Source organism: Mobula hypostoma, chromosome 15 (assembly GCF_963921235.1).
Source record: "Mobula hypostoma chromosome 15, sMobHyp1.1, whole genome shotgun sequence".
NCBI lineage: Eukaryota > Metazoa > Chordata > Chondrichthyes > Myliobatiformes > Myliobatidae > Mobula > Mobula hypostoma.
The window spans coordinates 60,043,747-60,067,685 of NC_086111.1; the positions used below are offsets into that span (position 1 = coordinate 60,043,747).

The window sequence follows — 23,939 nt, forward strand, 5'->3', positions numbered from 1 at the left end:
GCTGAATGTGAAGATTGGTGAGGTGTAATGTGAGGACAAAGGGAACTTTTGTTCTGTACCAGAGTGAGAGCAGAGGCATGGGAAATGAGCACAATGTGCTCGAGGGGCTTGTTAACAATGGCAGAAGGAAAGCTGCCATTTTAAAAGAAAGGAGGCATTTCAAAGTCACCCGTATGGAAAGTCTCATAATCACAGCTAATGCAATTAAGACAGAGGAATTAGAAGAATGGAATGGAGTCCTTACATGAGGCAGGGAGGGATGAATTGTAGTTGAGATGAGTGAGAGGGTCAGTAGGCTTGTAATGGATATTAATGTTCTGCTTTTCTACTGAGATAGGAGTCAGATCCAGGAAATGAAGGGAAGAGTCAGAGCTTGAAGATGAAGGCAGGGAAGAATTTGGCAGCAAAAGTAATGGAGCTGCCGAATTCTGTCTGAGTGCATATATACAGAAATGTACCAGAAGAGAGCCAGTGGGATCAGAGAGGATCCTACACACCCTGCGCATAGACTGTTTGTCTCACTCTCATCGGGGAGGAGGCTACATAGCATCCAGACCAGCACCACCAGATGCACAAACAGTTATTTTCACCAAGTTGCAAGACTGATCAACATCTCCACCCACTAACTCCACCAATACTTTATTATTTCCCGTCAGTCATCTTATGTACAGCCCAGCGTTATTTTATGGACAGACAATCAATGTATATATCTTCCCTATCTATCTGAATAGACAAGTTATCTTATGATTTATATTTATTGTATGTTCTTTATTTTTGTGTTTCTTTTGGGCTGTATCGGATTCAAAGTAACAATTATATTGTTCTCCTTACCCTTACGTACGGGAAATGACATTAAACGATCTTGAACAGAAGAGGTAGCACCACACGTCTTCAAATTGATTTACAGAGCTAATGAAATGCATCCACTGCCATTCAATTGAGAAGTAATCTCTACCATCCAACCTGAGCATAGTTGAAGGTCAGCAGTTTTCAAATGGGGAACAGAGTATGGATTCACAATACTTAGTAGGCATTGCACAATACAATACTAAGTAATCAACTTGTTATTTTTGTGAATGGCATGCTTCTTAAGCACTATCCCTTTCCTTTCAGTGACCAGTGGTCTGGACGATTGACATAGAGTCACAAGATTGAATCGGGGAAATTTAAATTCAAGTATTTCAATAATTCTGAAATTTTAAAAAAAGTATCAGTAATCACCATAAAACCACCATAGGTTGTAAAAATTCACCTACATCACTTTAGAGGAAGAAATCCTTCCATCTCTGATACTGGTTCAAACAAAATTCTTAAATACAAGAGGTTCTGTGGATGCTGGAAATCCTGAGCAACACACAGAAAATGCTGGAGGAACTCAGCAGTTCAGACAGTGTCTATGAAAATTAATAAACAGATGAACTTTTGGACCAAGACCCTTTATCAGGTCTGGAAAGGAAGGGGGAAGATGCCAGAATAGAAAGGCAGGGGAGGGATGGAGGGGGAAGGAGGACAAGCTAGAGGGTGATAGGTGAAGTCAGTTGGGTGGGAAATGTAAAGGACTGGAGAAGAAGGAATAAGGAGAAATGTGTGGACCATGGGAGAAACTTAAGGAAGAGGAGTACCAGAGGGAGGTGATTGGCAGGTGAGGAGAAGAGGTAAGAGCCAGTGAGTGGAATAGAAGAAGACAGAAGAGGGAGGTGCAAAGAAAAAAAGAGAAAATAAACTTACTGGAAGAAGAAATCAATGTTTATGTTTTCTTTATAAATCCCTTTGGAAATGGTTTAGCATACCATTCTGTTCAGGGGACAATTAGATACAGGGAATAAAAATTGGCTTTGTCTGCATCATCTACATCCTGAGAAATACTTTAGAAATTGGTTGCTTTTTCCCTCAACAAAATCACTATTTGCAGACATTTTTAACCTCTCTCTGCTTCAACCTGAAATTTTCACCTTTTTTTAAAAAGACCACTATCATCTGAGTACTCAAGAAAAACAATGTCATGTGTCTTAATGACTACCGTTCATTGGCTTGAACATCCACCATCATGAAATGCTTCAGCTACCCAGAGAAGCTCAACCCACTGCAAATGGCTTACCATCAAAACTGTTCTACAGCCGATACTGTCTCACAGGCTCAATTCTCATCTCTACTGGATAGTAAAGACACTTATATTAGACTATGTAACACTCACAAAATAATGAAGGCATTCAGTTGATCAGCCAGTATCTATGGGAATGAATAAACAGTCAATGTTTTGGGCCAAGACCCTTTTTCAAGACTGGAAAGGAAGAGGGAAGGCACCAGAATAAAAAGGTGTTGGGGGGGGGAGGGGAAGGAAGGAGGATAGCTAGAAGTTGTTAGATGACGCCAGTTGGGTAGGAAAGTTAAAAGGCTGGAGATGAAGGAATCTGATAGGAGCTGGAATATAAGGTGTTGCTCCTCCACCCTGAAGGTGGCCTCATCGTGGCACAAAAGAGCACATGGACAGATATGTCAGAATGGGAATGGAATCAGAATTAAAACGTCTGGCCATGGGGATGGAGCAGAGGTACTCGATGAAGCAGTCCCCCAGTTTACATTAGACTATTGTTTACTAACTATAGCTCTGCCTTCAATACTGTATTTCCAAGCAATCTCTTTACCAAACTCCAAAAGCTCAGAATTAATACCTTCCTCTGCTGGATTCTTTTTATTTTTTTTTAAATACTTTATTTTCAAAATTTTCAAAAAAAAACAATGAAATCAACAAAAACATACCAGCTCAGACATGTATTGAAAAGAAATAAGCAAAAAAAAAAGACATAACATTAGAGAGATGCCTATTGTACAAAGTGCTCAAAAATACTAAACATAAAATCTCAAATGAGGGCCATGAGAAATCACCTGGGGGGAAATTGCTCATCTGCCCCCGGCCTCGTCCAGGTAGGCAAGAAATAGATCCCAGATAGTCGAAAATTTTTTAATTGAATTGGTTCTCAAGATTCTTGACTTCCTGATAAACAGACCCCAATCAGTAAAGGTAGGCAGCAACACCCCTGCCCCAGTTATTCTGAACGCTGGTGTCCCATAAGGTTGCCCCCTACTCAGCCCTTATTCTACTCCGTATACACTCACAACTACATGGCCAGATTCTGCTGTAACTCCACCCGCAAATTTGCCTCTGACACCACATTAGTGGGCCTTATCTTCGATAACAATGAGTCAGAGTACAGGAAGGAGATAGAGAGCCTAGTGGCATGGTGTCATGACAACAATCTTTCCCTCAACGTCACAAAAACAATGTGCTGGTCATTAACTAATGATGGTACAAATGCTCCTGTTATAATCTTGATGTTGAAGTTGAGAGAGTTGGAACATTCAAGCACCTAGGAGTGAACATCATCAATAACCTGTCCTGATCAAACCATGCAGATGCCATGGCCAAGAAAGCTCATCAAAGCCTCTACTTCCTCTTCCTCAAGAGGCTATAGAAATTTGGCATGTTCCCATTGAGCCTTACTGATACTTACTGATGCACCATAAAAAGTATCCAATCTGGATGCACCACTGCAAAGTACTGCAACTGGTCTGCATGTGACCACAAGAAACTGCAGAGAGTTGTGGACACAGCTCAGCATACCATGGAAAGCAGCCTCCCTTCCAATGTTTCTATCTACTTACTGCCTCATTAAAGCTACCAAAACATAATCACTTACCCCAGTCTTCTTCCTCCTAGCGGCAAGAAGATACAAACGCCTGAACGAGTGTATTAAGAGACTGAAGTCAGCTTTTTCTCTGCTGTTCTAAGAAAAATGCATAGTATAAGGTGGACTCTTCACTTCACAATCTACCTTGTTATTATCTTGCACTTTAATATCTACCTGCATTGTACTTTCTTTGTAGCTGCTAAATTTTATTCTGTATTCTGTTACTACGTTACCTTGTACTACCTAATGCTCCATGTAATGAATTGATCCGTAGGGAAAGTATGGAAATGAACTTTTCACCATCCATTAGTGCATATAACAATAAACCTAAAACTGTCCACATGTTCATTGGTAGTTGGAAGTTGTCTCATACTTCAACTAACTCTTGTTATCAGTCACTGCCCAATAATATTTAGCAAGTCCACATTGCCAATGAATTGCGCACCATGAATGGGTGCGTACAATATGTGAGCTTGAGGATGGATATTGTGTCCTTATGAATCACATTGGCACTGAAAGCACTAAGGTCCGTAACTCTAAAAACAAGAGGGCCAGAGCACAAACCATGACAAAGATCACAAAAGTAAAAATAAATGTAAATCAGATCTCTGTTGGATTACACTGCTCTGGGCATCCAGCAAAAAGGTTCTGGTTAGTACTATTTGTATTATTCTAAGAATACAGTGGTGCCAAAATGTTTACAATTCTATTTTGGGGCTTTATCTGCATCAACTTCCCTTCAAATTTCTCCCATTTCCTCGCAGCATCAGGAATGGGTGGGATACTTAATCCTGAAATAGAAATCCTTATCTATTTTCATTTGGAGGTGGTCAAGGAACTTTTCCTTTTCCATTTGTGCCAATTTGTACACAATTCAATTGTCTGTACGCTGATAGGAATGTTTATCCCATTAAAGGTTAATGATTAATGACAAAGGTTCAGAGTACTACTCCAATAGCTTGGAGGTGTTCGTGAATGATTTGTTTTCAAGCAGTACCAAAGTATGAACAGTAAGAAGATACATGATGGCCTCAAGGAGAGAACATTGCCAAATAGACACATTCTGATAGTTACAAAATAGTTCCATTCTATATTAATAAGTTAAAATTAACCAAACCTCATTCCTGAAAATAAGACTAATTGTACATTCTAATGTAGCACCGTTAACATCTAATTCCCCAAGTTTCAATAATCAAAACTATTTTTTTGGATAAATCAGATTACAATTCATTCTGAACTCCAATATGCTACTTGCTTTCTCTCAAAATTATTGGAGGACATATTGCACCCATTACACCTTCTTCAAATTAAGTATTTCTGCAAATGTGCAGATTTTGTGTTAGATTAAAAAAAAGATAGTAAAGCAGGAGCTAAACTAATACCAGAAGAATCACTTTTTCACCATTTTTAACAGTATACTTTCTGCTAATATTCAGTGTTATCTATCTAAGCAGACAGGACTTAGTTTAGTGGCTGTCATAGCTGCCACATCTTTAACCCATGTATGATCACAGCTGAAAAAAACTATATCTGAATGGTTTCTCTGTACAGCATTCCACAGCAAATTAGTGTTTATTTTAGTAATAAGGATTATGTGATCTGGTTAGCTGTCCTGGTGATTATTTTACTTATTCTAATTAGATAATGGGTGCACAACTCTTATTTTTTAATTATTTTATTGAGATACAGTGCGTAGTCAGCCCTTCCAACCCTGTGAGTTACACCGCCCAGCAACCCCCAGTTTAACCCTAGCCTAATCACGGGACAACTTACAATGGCCAATTAACCTGCCAAACAGCATGTCTTTGGACTGTGGGAGGAAACGCGCACAGTCACAGGCAAAGTGTACAAACTCATTACAGGCAACAGCATCACTCTAATACGCAAACTTAAAATAAGTCATCAATAACGATTTTTGATGATGGTTTTATGATGGTGAAAATCAAGTGTCCCAACCCAACAGAAACACTGGATGACTGAATGACCTCATTAATGATAATACGAAAGAATGATTCCATGCATGGTGTTTATTCTAAAGATTTCAGAGAAAGATACATGAAAGGAGATTATGCAGGAATAATACCTGGAGGTAATCCATGGAAATAAGGAAATTCTGCTTTTTTTCTGCTAAAATCTCTCCAGTTTTCTCTTAAATACTGCCTTCAATATCTTCACATCTCTTTCTGTAAATCAGGTTTGTATAATTCCTGTTCATCCCCAACCTCAGTTTGAATTTTGATACCATTATCAATAAGCTGTTTCAAAATTTACAGGGTTAAAAGTTATGCTCATCTCAGCAGAAGAAATTCATTGTAACTTTACATCCAGTTGTAGTTAAAAAGTACAAAGGTATTTTCAAAATTCATCCATATTACTCTCAGTCCATGTCTGATAGTTTTAATTTTAGAAACTTCCGGAACAAATAAATGGTAAATATGTTTCTCCTAATATGAATGACATGAAATTTAAAATAATGAACAAAACTGCATGAGAAAGTTAGGAGTTATCTGTTTTAAAAGTGAGATTATTCTTTTAAATAGCTAACACAAATCAGATCTTGATAAAGAAAAAAATGGTCGAATAACTTGTGTCCTATGTTTTGCAAAGTAACAAGATAATTGCTTCACAATAGAAACAGAAATATTACAGAAAACTAAAAATATATTTTACTAACTTAAAATATACTGCAAAGACTTGGATCAAAAGTGCTAACACCTGCACATCTATTAATGTGAAAGACAGCATATTTAGTATACTGAATGAAAACTAATGACTATAGTTTCATGAAAAGGTGCAGCTGCAATTATTCTCACCTCATTACAAAAAGAGCTCCAAATAAGTAACCTCTTGTACAATCCCACAGTACATAACATTAATAAGTACAATTTCAATTATATGGTCAAGGACACTACAGGAGAAGACAACACACAATTCTCAACTGCAAAGAAGAATGCACGATGGATAGTTTCCAAAAACAAGAAAAAAGTAGAATACTTTAAAAGAAATCACAAAAAAAGTCTCTTGAGAAATCCCACTGATTAGGAAATCATGTGTATAATGTACTTGAATTTGCAGGGTCATGGCAAAGAGTCATCACTGCAGTTAACCTATAAAAGAAGTGGACTGTAAACACTTGGCAGAAATGAGGATTGCCTCTGGCACAACTTTAAATTTGGTACCACTTCTCACATGTAGCAACAGTGTGGCTTAATGATGAACATTATCACAGGCAGCAGGTAAAAAAAGAAACATAATTTATAATTTTAATCCTTTTATTGATGGGGTATATGCGTACGATAATGTAGAAGCTAAAATGTAAAGATCTTAAGGATAATGATTTTTATTTGTCACATGTACATTGAAACAAATGCGTCGTTTGTGTCAATGACCAAAACCGCCTGAGGATGTGCTGGGGGCAGCCAGCAATTGTTGCCATGCTTCCGGTGCCAACATAACATGCCAACATACTTTTACTAATCCATACGTCTTTGGAACGTGGTAGGAAACCAGAGTACCTGGAGGGAACCCATGCAATCGAGGGGAGAGCATACAAATCTGGAACGTTGGCGCTGTAAAGCATAATGCTAACTGCTACGCCACTGTGCCGGCCCTGTAACTCAATGCAACCAATCTGTAACAAATATAATGGAAATTCCAGCGGGTCAGGCAGTACGGGGAGAAGGCCCAGGTCTGAGAATAAGGAATGACCCGAGGTTTGAACAATTTAAGCGCCAGGCCCAGACTGAAATGGTCAGGGTGCCGGGTCCAGGGCTGTGGTATGGTTCAATCGCTGCTCAGTGATGATTACTCGACTCTGCACTGAACTTCAGCTCGCTGCTCCGGGAGGTTTACTCCTCTCTGCACCGAACTGTGGCTGTGGCCTGCAAATATCACAAGGTGGATGCACTTTTGTGAACTTCAGTTCTGAATGTTGTTTGCTTACTTTCATTGTTTGCACTTTTTTTTCCTCTCTGCACATTGGGTGTTTGATGGTCTTCTTTTGTTTTAATGGGTTCTAGAGGGTTTCTGTTTTGTAGCTGCCTGTAAAATGACGAATCTCAAGGCTGTATAAAGTATATATACTTTGATAACAAATATACTTTGATAACTAAGGAGTGACAAATCTGAGTTTCAGCTCATGTGTAAAAGGTTTAAATTCTTACCTATTGTCAGGTAAATTTTGGATGGATTTGGTGACTTGGTAAATGCTGCAGAGCCAAACCTTGCAGCTGCAGGATATCACTGACAGCAACTTAATTGCTATGCTTAATGGTATGCAGATATCAGAGACTGCTGTCTGTTTAATGCAGTAATAATGGAAGACACTTGGCTCTGGGCCTGTGCTCCCTGGATTTCAGAAAAATGAGGGAAGATCTCAATGAAATCTGTCAAATGTTAAGGCCTTGATGGAGCGGATGTGGAGAGAATGTTTCCAGTAGTTAGGGAGTCTAGGGCACCGTCTGAGAATAGAGGGATATCCATTTAGAATGGAGATGAGGAGGAATTTCTTTAGCCAGAGAGTGGTGAATCTGTGGAATTCATTGCCATAGACAGCTGTGGAGGCCAAGTAATTGGGTAAATTTAAGGCAGAGGTTGATAGGTTTGTGACTAGTCAGGGCATGAAGGGTTACAGGGAGAAAGCAGGAGATTGGGGCTGAGAGGGAAATGGATCAGCCATGATGAAATGGTGGAGCAGACTCAATGGGCCAAACGGCCTAATTCTGCTCTGATATCTTATGGTCTTATGGACACTTACAATTTTACTCTTACTAAAACTGCAAATCCCAAGTCAAGATGTTTTTCCATTTGTTATTTTGAGCTATTTCCTTCTCAGGCCAATTGACAAATCCTTTTAAAACCCCTTATTCCAGTAAAACCCCTTCATCCCAGTTTGGCAAAAGAATAAATCAGGGAAGGTAGTGCACCCATGGCTGACAAGGGAAATTAGGGATAGTATCAATTCCAAAGAAGAAGCATACAAATTAGCCAGAAAAAGTGGCTCACCTGAGGACTGGGAGAAATTCAGAGTCCGGCAGAGGAGGACAAAGGGCTTAATTAGGAAAGGGAAAAAAGATTATGAGAGAAAACTGACAGGGAACATAAAAACTGACTGTAAAAGCTTTTATAGATATGTGAAAAGAAAAAGATTGGTTAAGACAAATGTAGGTCCCCTACAGACAGAAACAGGTGAATTGATTATGGGGAGCAAGGACATGGCAGACCAATTGAATAATTACTTTGGTTCTGTCTTCACTAAGGAGGACATAAATAATCTTCCAGAAATAGTAAGGGACAGAGGGTCCAGTGAGATGGAGGAACTGAGGGAAATACATATTAGTAGGGAAGCGGTGTTAGGTAAATTGAAGGGATTAAAGGCAGATAAATCCCCAGGGCCAGATGGTCTGCATCCCAGAGTGCTTAAGGAAGTAGCCCAAGAAATAGTGGATGCATTAGTGATAATTTCTCAAAACTCTTTAGATTCTGGACTAGTTCCTGAGGATTGGAGGGTGGCTAATGTAACCCCACTTTTTAAAAAAGGAGGGAAAGAGAGACCGGGGATTATAGACCGGTTAGCCTAACATTGGTGGTGGGGAAACTGCTGGAGTCAGTTACCAAAGATGTGATAACAGCACATTGGGAAAGTGGTGAAATCATCGGACAAAGTCAGCATGGATTTGTGAAAGGAAAATCATGTCTGATGAAACTCATAGAATTTTTTGAGGATGTAACTTGTAGAGTGGATAGGGGAGAACCAGTGGATATGGTATACTTGAATTTTCAAAAGGCTTTTGACAAGGTCTCACACAGGAGATTAGTATGCAAACTTAAAGCACATGGTATTGGGGGTAAGGTATTGATGTGGATAGAGAATTGGTTGGCAGACAGGAAGCAAAGAGTGGGAATAAACCAGACCTTTTCAGAATGGCAGGCAGTGACTAGTGGGGTACCGCAAGGCTCAGTGCTGGGACCCCAGTTGTTTGCAATATATATTAATGACTTAGATGAGGGAATTAAATGCAGCATCTCTCAAGTTTGCGGATGACACGAAGCCAGGCGGCAGTGTTAGCTGTGAGGAGGATGCTAAGAGGTTGCAGGATGACTTGGATAGGTTAGGTGAGTGGGCAAATTCATGGCAGACGCAATTTAATGAGGATAAATGTGAGGTTATCCACTTTGGTGGCAAAAACAGGAAAACAGATTATTATTTGTATGGTGGCCGATTAGGAAAAGGGGAGGTGCAACGAGACCTGGGTGTCATTATACCCCAGTCATTGAAAGTGGGCATGCAGGTACAGCAGGTGGTGAAAAAGGCGAATGGTATGCTGGCATTCATAGCAAGAGGATTCGGGTACAGGAGCAGGGAGGTACTACTGCAGTTGTACAAGGCCTTGGTGAGACCACACCTGGAGTATTGTGTGCAGTTTTGGTCCCCTAATCTGAGGAAAGACATCCTTGCCATAGAGGGAGTATAAAGAAGGTCCACCAGATTAATTCCAGGGATGGCAGGACTTTCATATGATGAAAGACTGGATCGACTAGGTTTATATTCATTGGAATTTAGAAAATTGAGGGGGGATCTTATTGAAACGTATAAAATCCTAAAGGGATTGGACAGGCTAGATGCAGGAAGATTGTTCCTGATGTTGGGGAAGTCCAGAATGAGGGGTCACAGTCTGAGGATAAAGGGGAAGCCTTTTAGGACCGAGATTAGCAAAAACTTCTTCACACAGAGAGTGGTGAATCTGTGGAATTCTCTGCTACAGGAAACAGTTGAGGCCAGTTCATTGGCTATATTTAAGAGGGAGTTAGATATGGCCCTTGTGGCTAAAGGGATCAGAGGGTATGGAGGGAAGGCTGGTACAGGTTTCTGAGTTGGATGATCAGCAATGATCATACTGAATGGTGGTGCAGGCTCGAAGGGCTGAATGGCCTACTCCTGCACCTATTTTCAATGTTTCTATTTAAGTATTAACATAAGACCATACAATAAGACCATTTGGCCCATTGCATCTGCTCCGCCATTTCATCATGGCTGATCCAATTTTCCTCTCAGCTCCAATCTCCCGCCTTCTCTCTGTATCCCTTCATGCCCTGACCAATCAAGAATCTATCAACCTCTGCCTTAAATATACATAAAGACTTGGCCTTCACAGTTGCCTTTGTTAAAGAATTCCACAGATTCTCCACTCTCTGCCTAAAGAAATTCCTTCCATCTCCATTCTAAAAGGATGCCCTTCTATTCTGAGGCTGTGTCCTCTAGTCTTAGATTCTCCCACCCTAGGAAACATCCTTTCCACGTCCATTCTATCAAGGCCTTTCACCATTCGATAGGCCATGTCTTGCCCTATTCCATAACATTCCACAATATAACACTTTCTTGTTAATGTACACCATACTTTAGAAATATATTTTTGCTTTAGAAATATATTCTTATGTAAATCACCATTTTCTCCTAGAGCATATATTATCAACATTCATTTATTATCAATGACTGTATAAATAATGAGATTTGCTTGCTCAGAGATGGCCACAAAACAAGCAACCCGAGAAAACCTCATTTAAAGAAAAAAAAGGATAAGAATGAAAATAAAAGACGAACACTCGATGCGCAAGAGAAAGAAAAAATACAAATCATGCATTGGATTCTGTAATCAATTGAAGTAATGGATTACAAATTGAACAATTTTATATACCCACATTCAACGTGTGACATAGACGTTTTGGAAAAAAGTTTCCCCATGCACTTCAGAAAAATAAACTTCTATTGCCGTAGTGTTCCCCCAACCCTCCCCAGTCCCCAGCTCGCAATAGCTGCAGTTTGGTTCTCAGCAGATATGGTTCCATAGTACAGAATTACTCAAAAATGGGCACTAATTAACTGAGTAGTTCTAGGGGCCTGTGAAAAGGTGTTGCTCTGGGAAACAGAGTTGTAACAAATGAACTAGTGAGAATTTATTAGAAACTCTACCCTGCAGCTAACATATACTGTATTTGACACGAGGGATTGTTCAACACTAACGCAACATGAGGGAAATGTTCCACTTGACAAATTAATGTAAATTTCAGTTCTATTACTGTTAAAATTGACAGAATTTAGTACAGTAGCATTATGGTTATGTAACCAAACTAGCAATGAGAGCCTCAGATTAACAAACAGATGACAAGTTCAAAATCCCACCAAGGTAGCTGAAATTTTTAAATTAAGCTATTTAAACAAGTCCAGAATTAAAAAGAGTTAAGTAATTTTGACCAAGGATGTACTATGCAGTGTTGAAATCCAATTAGCTCACTGAGTCCAAGAGTGCTACATCACAGAAGCAGGCCATTTAGCCCATCCAGTCCATGCTAACCGGTAATTCTACCTAGTCCTATCAACCCGCACCTGGACCATAGCCCTCCATCCATGTACTTTGTCAAACATTTATAAAATATGTTGCAATCAAACCTCCATCCACCACTTCCACTGGCAGCCCATTCTACACTCACACCACCCTCTGAATGAAGAAGCTCCCCTTCAGGTTGCCATTAAATATTTCACTTTTCACCCATAACTTATGATCTCCGGTTCTAGTCTCATTCAACCTCAGTGGAAAAAGTCTAATTGCATTTACCCTATCTATACCACTCATAACTTTAAATATTCTCTCATTCTGTACTCCCAGGGAATACAGTCCTAACCTATAACTAAAGTCCTCAAGTCTTGGTAACCAAATAATGTGGTCAGGTCTTAAATATACAGTTTGGGGCAAAATGGTGTATGACTATGTGACCCTCTGTAGTCGTCTACAGTAAGGACTGAGAAATATACAAAACTTAAGTTGCTATTATATTTTTCCCCATAATTCCTAACAGCATTGAAGGTAGCCAGCCAGCTCTCAGAGAAATTCCTTCTCCGCTGCTTCTAATTTCTTTGTAATTTATTTTCTTTCATCAACTAGAACCCCTCCATGCCCCTTTTGATTCTTCAGCCACTTAAAGAACTGGAGTACCCAATGGAAATCCATGAATAATAAAAAAAATACAGTCGCTTAAAACTCCTAAAGATATATTTTCACGAACAAAAACCAGCACTCCATGCGAGGACTACATCTGTACCCACAGTGGACCCCCTACAATTCGCCTACTTACAAAACCGTTTGACAGATGACACAATAGCCATAGCACTACACACCGTCCTTGCACATCTGGGAAAGGAGGGTGCTTTTGTGAGAATGCTGTTCTTGGACTACAGTTCAGCATTCAACAGCAAAGTTCCCTCCAGGCTCAACAAGAAGCTCAGAGACCTCGGCCTTCACCCTCCCTTGTGTAGCTAGATCCTGGACTTCTTGTCAGATTGCCAGCAGGTGGAAAGAGTGGACTCCCTCGCCTCAGCCCCTCAGGGCTGTGTCCTAAGCCCTCTCCTTTACTCTCTGTATACCCATGACTGTGTCACCACCCACAGCTCCAATCTGCTAATTAAATTTGCTGACGACACTACACTGATTGGCCTAATCTCAAATAATAATGAGAGGAAGAGGAAGTCATCACCCTGACACAGTGGTGTCAAGAAAACAACCTCTTCCTCAATGTCGTAAAAACAAAGGAGCTGATTGTGGACTACAGGAGGAAGGGAGACAGGCTAGCCCCTATTTACATCAATGGATCTGGGGTTGAGAACGTGAACAGCTTTAAATTCCTTGGCATAAACATCACCAAGGATCTCACATGGCCTGTACGTACCAGCTGTGTGGTGAAAAAGGCGCAAGAGCGCCTCTTTCACCGCAGACGGTTGAGGAAGTTTGGGATGGCCCCCAAATCCTAAGAACTTTCAATACGGGCACAATTGAGAGCATCCTGACTGGCTGCATCACTGCTTGGTATGGGAACTGTATTTTCCTCAATTGCTGACTCTGCAGAGAGTGGTGTAGACAGACCAATGCATCTGTAGATGTGAACTTCCCACTATTCAGGACATTTACAAAGACAGTTGTGTAAAAAGGGCCCGAAGGATCATTGGGGACCCGAGTCACCCCAATCACAAACTGTTCCATCTGCTACCATCCGGGAAGCAGTACCGCATCACAAAAGCCAGTGTTACGTACCCCGTAACTGGGTTGCCAAACCGGCAGAAATGGAACACTCGTTGGAGTCTGGATTACTAGGAACTAATAAAGTTTTATTAAAGAACTAAGTAATACAGTACTCTAATCGTAAGGATATAAATGTGACAGGTTAGCGATGATAATACACACATATACACAGAACTAGGGTAATAGGAATCAACCAAGCTCTATCGCAGTCTAGGAGTAAAATGATCAGTTTTAAGTGACACAGAGTTCAGTTCAGTTTAGTGCAGTTCGCAGTAATCGCTGTTGTACCACTGGAGGGAGGGAGGGGGAGAGGGGGAGAGAGAGAGAGGGGGGGAGAGGGAGAGGGAGAGGGAGAGGGGGAGAGAGAGAGAGAGAGAGAGAGAGAGAGAGGGGGAAGAGGGAGAGGGAGAGGGAGAGGGAGAGGGAGAGGGAGAGGGAGAGGGAGAGGGAGAGGGAGAGGGAGAGGGAGAGGGAGAGGGAGAGGGAGAGGGAGAGGGAGAGGGAGAGGGAGAGGGAGAGGGAGAGGGAGAGGGAGAGGGAGAGGGAGAGGGAGAGGGAGAGGGAGAGGGAGAGGGAGAGGGAGAGGGAGAGGGAGAGGGAGAGGGAGAGGGAGAGGGAGAGGGAGAGGGAGAGGGGATGCAATTTGGTTCAGGCAGACCTTTGATGTCTTCACAGTTGGTTTCGGGCAGACCCTTTTTGATGTCTTCTATCCCCCTGTGGTCACCGACTGTGACCCCTCCATTCCGGATACGATCGTTCTTCCGCGGTGAACCTGGTACCCAGGCAAGGGCAGACACACACACCAGGTTCCCACCGATCGTACCTTTACACCCTGTGAGCGTATGGTCAGTTTCTGCGAACTGGACCTCCAAACTCGCACCACTTGTGGGGGCACACCGCTCTTTCCAGGGTCTCGTTGTCTCGTGGTCTTGTGGTGTCCCGTGTCTTAGCGAACCTGCTCTTTTTATCCCCCTGCTGGGGTATCACCTGTCCATCAAACTTCAAACAGTTCAGGTTCAAAGCAACTGGTCTGTCAATATTCTGAATTGTGTTTCTTTTCCGTTAATCCCTCTCTCCTCTCTTATTAGCATTTTGAGTGTTTCTCCATTGTCTCTCTTATCTCTCTCGTTAGCATCAATCGTCCAATAACTTGGTTTGGCGTCACACCAGGACCAACGGGCTCCGGTTCAGCTTCTTCCACCAGGCCATCAGACTGCTTAATTCATGCTGACACGACTGTATTTCCATGTTATATTGACTGTCCTGTTGTACATACTATTTATTATAAATTACTATAAGTTGCACATTGCACGTTTAGACGGAGACATAAAGATTTTTACTCCTCATGTATATGAAGGATATGAAGGATGTAAGTAATAAAGTCAATTCAATTCATATGCAATTCTGATAAAAAGTACATATCACTAAACTTAAATGAAAGCACAAATCAGAAAAAAGAAGAATTTATCACTACAGAAGTAAAAGTTAAGCATTGGATGAGCATGACTTTCCGTGGAAGAGCTCTCTACAATCTTAGCTGTCTAGATGTCTACAAGGAAGCGTTGAAAGCCTGGCTCAGAGTTGGAGACCTCTTCCCAGAAACAGAGGGGTTCCTTTGGCAATACGGGACTAGGTCATGCTCTCATGTCATTGTTGCCATCAGGAAGGTGGTAGAGAAGCCTCAGGACTCACTCCATCAAGTTCAGGAATAGTTATCACCGCTCAACCATCAGGCTCTTGAACCAAAGGGGATAACTTCACTCATCTTTACTTGCCCCATCACTGAAATGTTCCCACAATCTATAGACTCACTTCAAGGACTCTTCATCTCATGTACTTGATAATTACTGCTTATTTATTACTAATTTTTCTTTCTTTTTGTATTTGCATAATTTATTGTCTTTTGCCTAGTTGGTGCAGTTCATTGATTCTATTATGGTGATTATTCTTTTATGGATTCATTGAGTATGTGCACAAGAAAATGAGTCTCAGGGTTGTATATGGTGACATATACTGTGTATACTTTGATAATAAATTTATTTTAAACGTTGAGGTGGTTAACATGATCAAAAATATATAATAAAAGCCCCAACAAATTCAAGACAATAAATGCAGAAAATGTTAAGAGAAACCAGAAACAGTTCAACACATTTCAGGATCCTGCAGCAGCTTAACTCAACCTGATTACTCACACAGGCACAATCACCAGGTAAACGTCATTCACTAAAATCTTGCTTTAAAATACAACTCATAAAGGACATCATACCTTACTATAAGTATAAGCCTGATCCAGTTTTAGAGTTAGATTTCAATAAATTATATTAGGATCAATCCATAATAACCATCTGGATATAATATTACAGGATAAACAAGCAAAAACAAGGATCTTTCCCGGCGTATATGACAAATAAATTCTTCTCGGGCTACCAGCCAGGTACAGGTGTCAATTTTAACCGACCTTTCGATGAAAAACTCTGCCATTTTCATCAGGCATAATGCCTAGGCACGTCTAGTCCGATGGTATATATAGCCCCATTGTCTGAACCTCTTGATTGGTTAGTCCTCAACCAATCAGGATTCCACTATCCCAACCTTGCTTACAATCAAATTCCAGTTCTTACTTTGAGCGAGACCTTCATCTTTGTTAAAATTCTTTTTCTCTAGTTTTATTTCAATAGCTTCCTTCACCAGGTGTTCCCAAAAGCCATTGGTGCAGCACAGTAGTTTTGTGCCGTCAATGTCAATCCTATGGCCATTGCGAATGCAATGTTCTGCTACCACCCATTTCTCCTAGTAACCCAAATGGATACACCTCCTATCCTTCTTGATGTGGGTTTCATCATGCGCTCCGCCTGGCCGATATACGTTGCTCTGCATTCACAGGGCCAGTCAGCCTGAGTCCCAGGTCACCTTTGACTCGCATAATCTGTGAAGCTTCCTTATGGGTTTGTGGATGGTATTAATCTGGTATTCCTTCAGGATCCTGTCGATCCTTCCAGAAACAGTGGAAATATAGGGAACAACTTACTTAATAGAAATAGCCATAGCATACAGAAATCAATAAGTGAAGAATACCAGAAATATGCTCAATTAAAAGAGGAAATTAAAAGACTGGGAAATGAACAGGGTATACATTGTCCCAATAGGAATATCTACACTGGTATCATCCCAAAGTCACTACACAACAGCATTAAACAATAGGCCTACACAGCAATATTTATGTAAATCTTCAGAAAGCTATGATACTAAACACCCCTAGAATAGTCCGAATGTTTCCAGCAATTGAGAAATGAATATGCTTGGCTATGCCCATTCCTCAGGTTTATTATTATTATTGTATAGTAATAATAAAAATAAAAACACAATAATAATGCCAAACAGAGCTCAACAGTACAGATATAACAAAGGCAATAAACACTTTCGCTGTATCTATATTAATGTATTCTTTTGGCATAATATCTTGGTTTGAAACAGATCTGAAAAATTTACAAAGAAAAATAAGGACTGAAATGATAAATCTCAGAAAACATTATGTACACTTGAATGCACTTAGGACAGAAGGGGGAAGAGGAATAACAGAATATTAAAAATCGACACAACAGTCAGATAAAACTTCTTAGGATATACTTTCATCAACAAAAACAGGAATCAGCACTCCATGCAAGCATATGCAATTCTGATAAAAAGTACACACTACTAAACTTAAATGAGACCACAACTGAGAAAAATTAAGACATTATTACTACTGAAGAAAAAGTTAACCAATGGAAGAGCATCACTCTCCATGGAAGATATCTCCACAATCTGAGCAGACTCGATGCTGACAAGGAAGTGTCGAATGCCTGGCTCAGAGTTGGAGGTCTCATTCCAGAAACAGAAGGATTCCTTCTGGCAATACAGGACTAGGTGGATAACACAAAAATGATCAAAAATACATAATAAAACACCAACAAATTCAAGACGATAAAAGTAGAAAATGCCAAGAAAATCCAGAAACAATCCAACACGTTAAAGGATCCTGTAGCAGTTTAACACAATCTGATTACTTACATAGGCACAATTCAGTGGCAAACATCATTCATCAAAATATTGCTTTAAAATACAAACTCATAAATGAAATCATACCTTACTATAAATACAAGCCTGATCCAGTTTTAAAGTCAGAGTCCCACTAATTATATTACGACTGATCAGTTATTACGGATAGGACAATCCATAATAATCAGATATAATAATACAGGGTAAACAAGCAATAGAAATAGCCATTGCAAGCTCACAGAACATACAGAAATCAGTTAGTGAAAAACACCAGAAATATGATGAAATACAAGAGGAAATTGAAAGACTATGGAACATGAACAGGTCATACACTGTCTTGATTGTAATATCTACAACTGATGTCATCCCAAAGGCACTACACAATAACATTAAACAAAGAGGGATACACAGTAATGTCTATATACAGTGCCTATAAAAAGTATTCATCCCCCTTGGAAGTTTTTGGGTTTTATTGTTTTACACTATTGAATCACAGTGGATTTACTTTGGCTTTTTCTGACACTGATCAACTGAAAAAGACGCTTTCTTGTCGAAGTGAAAGCAGATCTCGATAAGGTAATCTAAATTAATTACAACTACAAAACACAAATTAATTGATTGCATAAGTATTCAGTCCATTTAAATCAGTATATAGTAGATGCACCTTTGGCAGCAATTACAGCCTTGAATCTTTGTGGAGAGGTCTCTATCAGCTTTGCACATCCGGAATTTTACCCCATTCTTCTTTAGAAAACTGCTCAATCTCTGTCAGATTGCATGGTGATCATGAGTCAACAGTCCTTTTCAAGTCCAGCAACAAATTCTCAGTTGGACTGAGGTCTGGACTCTGACTTGGGCATTCCAGGACATTAACTTTGTTGTTTTTAAACCATTCCTGTGTAGCTTTCGCTTTATGCTTGGATTCACTGTCTTGCTGGAAAACAAATTTTCTCCAAAGCTGCAGTTCTCTTGCAGACTGCACCAGGTTTTCCTCTAGGATTTCCCTATATTTTGCTGCATTCATTTTACCCTCTACCCTCACAAGCCTGCTGCAGTAAAGCATCCCCACAGTATGGTGCAGCCATGATTCACAGTAGGGATGGTGTGTTTTTGATGATGTGCGGTGTTTGGCTTATGCCAAACATAGAATTTAGTTTGATGGTCAAAAAGCTCAACTTTGGTTTTATCCGACCATAGAATCTTCTTCCAGCTGACTTCAGAGTCTCCCATATCCCTTCTGGCAAACTCTAGCCAAGATTTCATGTGAGCTTTTTTTCCAACAGTGGCTTTCTCTTTGCCACTCTCCCATAAAGCCATGGGTGTGACTGGTGAAGTACCCATGCAACAGTTGTTGCATGTAAAGTCTCTCCCAGTTCAGCCACTTAAGCTTGAAACTCCTCCAGAGTTGTCATAGGTCTTTTGGTTGCCTCCCTCACTAGTCCCCCTTCTTGCACAGTCACTTAGATTTTGAGGATGGCCATTTCTTGATGATTGACTTAACTGTAATCCAAGGGACATTCAGCATCTTGGAGAATGTTTTGTATCCTTCTGACTTGTACTTTTCAAGAACCCTTTCATGGAGTTACTTGGAGTGTTTTGCCAGATACTGACTCACCAGCAGTTGGACCTTCCAGATACAGGTTTATTTTTACTACAATCAATTGAAACACCTTAACTGCACATGGTGATCTCCATTTAACTAATTATGTGACTTCTAAAACCAATTGGCTACACCAGTGTCATATTAAATGGATGAATACTTATACTATCAATTATTTTGTTTTATATTTGTAATTAATTTAGATCACTTTGTAGAGATCTATTTTCACTTTGACATGAAATGGTAGTTTTCTGTTGATTGGTGTCAAAAAAGCCAAATTAAATCCACTGTGATTCAATATTATAAAATAACAAAACCTGAAAACCTGGGGGGGGGGGTTTGAATCCGTTTTATAGTCACTGTAAATCTTCAGAAAGCCACAATACTAAACACCACTAGGATAGTCTGAAATTTCCTAGCAACTGAGAAATGAGTGTGGTTGGCAATGCCCGCATCTCAGGTATTACCAGCTTGGGCAGAGGAAAAAAAAATGATAATAATAATAATAATCACAGGAACAATAAGTAAACTCCACACAGACAATACCCATAGATTGACCCAGGGTGCCTGGATTTGTGCAGTATCAGCAGTTCCATTGACTACAATACTGTGCTGAATAATTCATAAAATAGCAACATAATGCCACTGAAATGAGAGGGTGGATAGCAATAAACTACCAAAAAAGTACTTAGTGAATAATTACTAATGAAACAATAAGGGGAAAAATACAAAATTCAAAGATTCAAAGCACATTATGTTTTATTTATTGAGAGACAGTGTGGAATAGGCCCTTCTGGCCCTTTGAGTCAAGCCACCAATCCCAATATAATCCCAGCCTAATCATTGCGCAATTTACAATGACCAATTAACCTACTAACTGGTATGTCTATGGACTGTGGGAGGAAAGCAAAGAACCCAGAGGAAACCCATGCAGTCATGGGGAGAATGTACACACTCCTTACAGGGAGTGGTGGGAATTGAACCCCAGTCTCCTGCACTGTACATTGTGCTAACCACTACACCACCGTGCCAACTGATGTATACCATAAGACCATAAGACAAAAGAGCAGAAGTCGGCCATTTGGCCCATCGAGTCTGTTCCGCCATTTTATCATGAGCTGATCCATTCTCCTATTTAGTCCCACTCCCCCGCCTTCTCACCATAACCTTTGATGCCCTGGCTACTCAGGTATGTATCAATCTCTGCCTTAAATACACCCAATGACTTGGCCTCCACTGCTGCCGTGGCAACAAATTCCATAGATTCACCACCCTCTGACTAAAAAAAATTCTTCGCATCTCTGTTCTGAATGGGCGCCCTTCAATCCTTAAGTCATGCCCTCTCGTACTAGACTCCCCCATCATAGGAAACAATTTTGCCACATCTACTCTGTCCATGCCTTTCAACATTTGAAATGTTTCTATAAGGTCCCCCCTCATTCTTCTAAACTCCAAGGAATACAGTCCAAAAGCTGACAAATGTTCCTCATATGTTAACCCTCTCATTCCCAGAATCATTCTAGTGAATCTTCTCTGTACCCTCTCCAATGTCAGCACATCCTTTCTTAAATAAGGAGGTCAAAACTGCCCACAGTACCAAGTGAGGTTTTACCAGAGCTTTAAAGAGCCTCAACATCACATCCCTGCTCCTATACTCTATTCCTCTAGAAATGAGTGCCAACATTGCATTCGCCTCCTTCACCACCGACTCAACCTGGATACGGAGTACAAATCTGAGTTTCATCCTCCGGCAGTCAGTCATGAAACAGAGAAACACCATGGAAACCTTTGAAAGAAAACTTCAAACACACAATGCGTGAAAAAAGAATAAATTGTGCAAACATGAAAAGCGAGCAAAACAACACATGGAATATCAAACATCAAAAGAGGAGTCCAGGAATATTAAGTTTAGTTCAGTTCAGGACTTCAGTTTTACTGCAGGCCATAGAACCAGTCTTCGCCAAGATAGTAAATTATTTTGTGTATTAAAAATAGTGTGCAAGTGCAATGTTGTTCAAAACTGGCTACTTCAACTGCTGCTTTCTTTCTGGAGAAAGCACTCACATAGTGCAGTTGGGCAGCGAGTTACAAAGGTACTGTAGTTTTGAATGTACACAAGAATCCAGAACACGTTGGGAAAATCATGTCATCAACGTGTGCATTATAATCTGTGGAGAGGAGCAGCGAGTTGTGAAATGCCACAAGTATCCTGATGAGATTTCCATCATCAGCTCTCTGGAGATGGAAATTCGAAGGTAACTCATGGATCACGTGCAGCCAAAAGAGATTTGACTTAATTAATTTGGCACAACATGGTGGGTGAAAGGACGTGTTCCTGTGCTGTCCTATTCAATGTCAGTCATACCAAGGCTTTCAAAATGTGCTCCATCTGCAGAACAAGTGTGGACAAAGTTCAATATAAAAAGTTAGGACCTGTCCTCAACAGAATAACTGCTGGTTTACTGCTTTCTGACCCCCATGGGGAACAATGCAGATAGGGAATTATCCTTGTTGAGCTCTTAATTTAAATAAATTGTATCCTTTCCTTCAGTCTCTTCCTTGATGCCATGATAACCAGTATCCCTTCCATTCACTGTTCTTTTCAACATGTTTAACATTAACTTACAGCAGTCATCATAGCATCATTTTCCTCTGATTTTAGCCTTAAATCTCGTTGCATAATTCTCATTGGAGTTTTTGCTCCACTGATCTCTGAAGTTCCAGGTGCTTTGCCATTCCTCACTCTGATAATCAACTCAAATTTCCAGCCAGTAGTGGTATAAAAATATTTGTGGGTTGAAAGCTGGGATACAACATTTGACTGGAGCAATAAAAAAACCTGTAGATATTGGAAACCTTAAATGGAAACTGAAAATGGTTGCACACATTCAACAGGTCAAGCAGCATCCATGGGGTTAATGTCTTTGTTCACTGCACAGGTGTGGCTGTACTTTTGTTCCATTTTGTTTTTTTTTTAAATCTTTTTGGTCCCCAGCTATTGGTTTTTAAATTAACGGTCACCTTGATGATTTTAGGCTGCACCCTATTTAGTCCTCTATGTTCTCTCCAGCCAGTCCTCTTTTCTGCAACTTCAACTTTTTTCCCCCACAACTTTTCCAGTTCCAATGAAAGTTCATTGATTTGAAAAATCAACTCACTTTCTCTTCTTCGTTGTTGCCTGATGAGCTGCATGCTTCTAACATCTTCCTTTGGAGTGCTCAATTAATTTCTGGGCCATTGATGCAAGAGAGGACAGGCACCCAACATGGGAATCACCATACTCAAATGTAGGCTTAATGATTGTTAGACATTCCAATGATTCAGTTTCTTCACTGAAATGTGCACAGTTTGACCACTGAAGAACCAGCAAACCTGGGATGGTAGAACCATTTGACCTCAAAGGAGGCCATTCAGACCACTGAACCTATTGCAGACCAACTTTTCTTAGCTTGTAATTGTTTATTGCCTCTAAAGCAGGAGTTCCCAAACTTTTTTTATGCCGTGGACCTCTGTCTTTAACCGAGGAGTCCATGGACCTCAGTTTGGGACCCTTGCTCTAAAGAGTTTTCATTAGATGGTTCGTATTGGGTCACCAAACTGGCTGGTCATGGATCTACAATGGGGAAAAGCAGTAGATAAAGCTTTAGATAATGCTCAAGGACTTCACCTTGTACACCTCACAATTAAGGAATCAACAAAGTCCAGTTTTGAGTGTTCACTGGCAAGAAAAGATCGGGGTATAGAAGAGGCCCAGATACCAATGGATAGAGAGGGTTGGCTGCTGAGGATTGATATTGGAATATTTCAGCAATATTTGTTGGGTGGGGGACGATCCGAAGTTATTTGGTCCAATTGTTGGTTGATGTGACTTTGAAGTACATCCAGGAGATGAGGCTGTGGTAGTGTTAGCCGAGGCTTTGTAGTGAAGGAGAAATATTGGTTAGGAGGATAAAGCTGATTGTTAAAGAGTATGATCAGTGGTTTTGATGGGGATGGGGTTTCAGGTGCTCCAACGAGATGTCACTGGTCAGAGTGCCATGAGTGGGCAAAATAGTGTGAAGGGAATGGGTTAGGTGAAAAGTGGAGTATGGGGGGTGTGTGGATTGGTACAGTAGACAAAATATGTTCCCAGTAAGAATTCCCAAGAGGAGACCCAATTCCAGCTATCCAGAACTGGTCTGTGAATTGTTCTGTTGGGTCCCTTCATGTTACATATCCACTGTGAGTGACTGCTTTTGCATGAATGGCTCATCGAGAGGTGGGCCATCCACGCAACTGAAAATTAAGGAAACGATTTCAATACGTTTGGGATTGAAAACGTCATGTCAATGTCAATGAGGACTAGAAATGTAACCTACTGACAAGGTAACTCACATGAAATCCCCAATTTTCAATTACTTTACATTGAAATTAGATTCCAGAGCATGCCAAATTGTGCCACAATGTGACCTAATATCCGGGCAGATTACTGTAGATTTATTGGGGGGAATATTCAAATGGAGCTCTCTCAGATTATCTTCTGTAAAATTCAGCTGCTTCACA

The 23,939-nt window shown here is 40.4% G+C and overlaps 1 protein-coding gene across 3 annotated transcripts in view; it reads right to left on the bottom strand.

The window, feature by feature from the left end:
• The window catches only part of pparg (peroxisome proliferator-activated receptor gamma), a 148,068-nt gene that overhangs the window by 116,472 nt on the left and 7,657 nt on the right, over window positions 1-23,939 (bottom strand). The window contains exon 2 of one of the 3 annotated variants that reach the window (XM_063068162.1): window positions 3,699-3,780. The exons of 1 other annotated variant lie outside the window; for it this stretch is intronic. The gene's annotated coding sequence lies outside the window, so the exon portion shown is untranslated. Of the gene's footprint in view, window positions 1-3,698; window positions 3,786-23,939 lie in introns of all 3 variants that reach the window. One more of the 3 variants, XM_063068160.1, reaches the window with a different exon arrangement.